Source organism: Physella acuta, unplaced genomic scaffold (genome assembly GCF_028476545.2).
Source record: "Physella acuta isolate Inbredline_101_S28 unplaced genomic scaffold, ASM2847654v3 ptg001795l, whole genome shotgun sequence".
NCBI lineage: Eukaryota > Metazoa > Mollusca > Gastropoda > Physidae > Physella > Physella acuta.
The window spans coordinates 50,001-54,608 of NW_026733305.1; positions in this window are offsets into that span (position 1 = coordinate 50,001).

Here is a 4,608-nt window from a genome sequence, read left to right on the forward strand (position 1 = left end):
GTATTTTCTGCCTACTGAGATGTAGTTTTTGCCAACTGAGATGTATTTTCTGCCTACTGAGATGTATTTTCTGCCTACTGAGATGTATTTTCTGCCTACTGAGATGTATTTTCTGCCTACTGAGATGTATTTTCTGTCTACTGAGATGTGTTTTCTGCCTACTGAGATGTATTTTCTGTCCACTGAGATGTGTTTTCTGCCTACTTAGATGTGTTTTCTGTCTACTGAGATGTATTTTCTGTCTACTGAGATGTATTTTCTGCCTACGCAGATGTCGTTTTTGCTCACGCGGGAGTCTTAATTTAGATATTCAATGCGTTACATTAATTTTTTACAACAGTTTAATTGATAATGCATGCCCACTTATTCACTGGGCATGTTTTATTTATTTATTAGCCATGCGCACATATTCACATAACATTTTTTAAAATTGATTAACCATGCGCAATTTATGCATATGACATAATATGTTTGACATAAGGTTAATGGCAGGCTAAGGGTTTTATTAGAGGTGGGGGGAGGGGGGTGTTGGGGGGGGGGGGGGTTGGGAGAGATGCCTGAAATAAACAATAGGCTCTCCTTACCCCAACGTTTACAGTGTTTCTTTCAGACTTTTTCTCCGGGCGTAGGGGGGGCTGACATTAGTAAAAGTATATCTCTTCTTAGTAAATTCCATTTTGTTCGGGGGGGGGGGGGGGCGGTAGGGCTGAAGAGATGCCTGGAAGAAATTCAATTCAGAACGTTTAGAGGTTTGACTGCAGCTAGGCTTGTATCTTAGGTTATAATGTATTCTTGGTTAAGATTATTTTTGAGACAGAAATATCAACGATACTAGTTCAAAGAATATTGAGTTGTACTGTAGGATCAAACAAATCAACAAGTACTTGTATAAGCAAACGAATCGCAACTACTGATAGGATAAAGCATCTTCGTTCTTAATTGTATAATATTTATGTGCGCCATACGGCTCGCTGACCCCGATTTCAGTAATCTTTTTTTTTTGTTCTGGATTTGTTTCCATAGTCTTTGTCCACACGAGAAAACTGCAAGACAGCAAATTTTGAATTTGCAGTTTTCTCTCCTAGATGGGTTGCTGTTCCCAGTAAACTGGCATTATTTGCATGGTGTACGAACTCGGGTTAGAGAAAACAAAATGGACAAATGGCTACTTGTATGACCAAACTAATACACAAGTAGGCTACTTGTATGACCAAACTAATACACAAGTAGGCTACTTGTATGACCAAACTAATACACAAGTAGGCTACTTGTATGACCAAACTAATACACAAGTAGGCTACTTGTATGACCAAACTAATACACAAGTAGGCTACTTGTGGGATCAAAGAAATACACAGGTAGGCTACTTGTATGATAAAAAAAATTACGACAACATAGTGGATACTATTACGCTTCCTCTACTTCAGTTCAGTAAGAAATGTATTGCAATATGATATATTACAATTACAATAAGTTTTTAGATATAAAGATAATATCTTAGAAATAAAGCTATTGTTTCATGGTGTGGAAGGGACATAACTCTTGTATAAATTGATGATAGTATTTTTACGCTGTGTTACCTCCCTTTACTATCCATTTTTCTGTAGCCCGCATCAGCGAATTCCCCAGATACACAAAATTTCAACTGTGTTCAACTGCACTGTTGTAAAGGAAGTAGTGAAAATTAAGATAGCTCAGCTGTAATTAATACCTAGCAATAAACGACACTCAGTTGGTCAAAGATTTTTTCTCCTACGCGCAGAGCCTATGACTGATCGATAATTGTTGATGGCGTTGAACTCATAAATTACCAAGACATCGCCTTAAAATTCTAATACAAAATTTCAAATCAATGTATAACAGTGCAAATGTATGTGCAGATTTTGAAGCTAATATGCAGCAGTCTAAATTAATGTGTAGCATTCTATGATAATGTGTAGAAGTCTAAATCAATGTGCAGAATTGGAAGCTAATCTGCAGCAGTCTAAATCAACGTGTAGCAGTCTAAATTAATGTGAAGAAGTACAGATCAACGAAGTCTTCGTATAAAAAACAGTCCCTTTAAATTATCAATTTTCACGTGTTAAACATTCCTCGTAGTCCATCTCTGTATTAGGTACATATCAACGAAATCTTCTTATAAAAAAAACAGTCTCTTTAAATTATAAATTTAACCGTGTTAAAAACACAACCTACTGGCCTCGAAGTCTATCTCTATATTAACTCTTTTAGAATTGTACGTCACTAAATAATGGTAAAATAAAGTAAACATGTCTAAACCATCTAAAGTCCAAACTTTCAGCTTCAATGTAAACAAAACCAAATGTTGATGCCGTAGTTCATTTTAAAATATGGTCTGGTTTTTCGTATAGAAAATGTTTAAAAATTAATTAATTTTAAGAATTATTTTGTCTTAAAGGCTACTGCGTGTAAAAGGTCACTTAATAAATGACGCGTGTATACGAGCTTGAAACTAATTAATTACTGTTAAAATTAAACTAATTTAAATAAAAAAATGGCAGTGACATTTAATGAAGTGGGAGGCGGAGACCCTCTCATGGGGATTACGTCACCAGACATTTTAGACAAGAACTTCTGTATGTTAGACTTTCATTCAATTTACTTTGGTGCAATGGTTGTGTAATATTAATTAGTTAATTAATTATTGACTAGGCTTAAAATCAGAAGGTTTTTCGGTTCGTTTGACGTATGGTTGATTCCTATCATGGTTTTTCCCCCGATTATTGATTTTTTTCTTATGACTGATTTTTGGGATAAACTGACTTATTGATATTGGATTTTTTTTTTCACCAAATTCATAAAAAGATGTAAATAAGTTCTCGAAATATGAGAATTTTAATTTTCAGAGCTTCTTCAAATTTGGACTGTTTATACGTACATTTGAAACGGACAGCATTACATGTTATGTGACTACATTCGTTGACCTTCTTGTAAGTGATTACACAATACATTTTACTAGTCCTAGTCTAATTCTAAAACCATAGTCCAAAACCAAATTGTAAAACGAACTTGACGCCCAAACCTAAATTGAATCTTAATCCTGACAGTAACCTTAATAGTACTAGAAGAGAAACAGTAAAGCTATAGAATTGTGTGTGCAAATGTGTATACATTGATTACTGTGGAAAACACAAGTAAATATTTATTGGGTAAGACTTTAGTAGTACATGAATCGGTTTGTCTTTTCTGTAGGGTAGTAAAGTTTATTTTTTTAAACTTAGCGATGCATTGTGCAGATGAAGTAGAGGTCATATGTTTCTTGACTTAGGTATATGAAGGGATGGTGTGGTCAGCACTATGCCCAGCCGCCTTTACTGTCTACAATATAAGACAGGTACCTAGCACAGCTGAGGGGAAGTCCCAGTGGCGTAGCGAGGTCGGGTGTCACCCGGTGCGGCACTTAATGGTGTCACCCCCCAGAGGCGTAGCGACCATTCTCGGGGGACAAACTTTCAAATTTTCGATTTGCAGCACCCCCCCCTCAAACTTTCGATTTGCAACCCCCCCCCTCAAACTTTCGATTTGCAACCCCCATCAAACTTTCGATTTGCACCCCCCGTCAAGTTTTTCTCTCTATATTTTGCTATTTTTTGCCTTGGTGTCACCCCCCCCCCCTAAATGTGGTGTCACCCGGTGCCGGTCCGCAACCCCCGCCCCCCCCCCCTCGCTACGCCTCTGGGAAGTCCTACAGTCACAAGTCCGAACTGAGGACCCGAACTCGACACCTTCGAGCTAGCACTCAAAAGCTCTGCCATTCGTAGAGAAAGACTTCAGTAAGACTTGGACGTATAATCTCTATTACGTGTTACAAACATTTGTAGATCTACATATAATAACAGAACCATTACCATACCTCAAACATCAGTTAACATCAGCCTATGTATTTTTTTAAAAAGCTATTGTAAAGAAAAAAAAGACAACGAAATTAAAAAAAAAATTAAAATAAATAAACGAAACTAAATTAAAAACAATCACATGAGCCTGAAAAGACTTTAAAAACTTAAACTAATTAATCCGGCACCAAGTCTCAGCCAGGAGAAGACCCCCAAGTATAAAGTGTTAGCCCAGTAGATTGATTCAGCTAGAAGTCGTCCTGGTAGTCTTGAAATTCCACCGCAGACATTTGGGTTTGAGTCCTTGTTTGAAGGTTGTGTCTGAGGGGGGTCTGAAGTCTTACTGTGACGTCCATTCATCTTGTCGCCATTGTACGAGTTCTGTCGTGTTTGTTGATTTTTTTTTTCATTCATGTTTCTGTTGGCTTCAAGCTTTATAGGGTTTCAGTAAACGTTTTATTTTATTTTTTATTTGTTTATTAAACGTAAGTTTAAGGTTATTATAACGTATTACAGGTTTGTACATTTTTTATATCCTAACTGACCCTAATCCTAAAACTAAAACTAATGCTAACTCTAACTATTACCCTAACCCTAAAGCTAAAACCTAACCCTAACACAAATCCTAACCCTAACCCTAACCCTAACCCTAAATTTAACACTAACTCTAACCCTAACCAAAACTTAAAGCTAACTCTAACTCTAACTTTAACCCAAACCCCCACACTAACCCTAACCCCTGATCCTATCATAA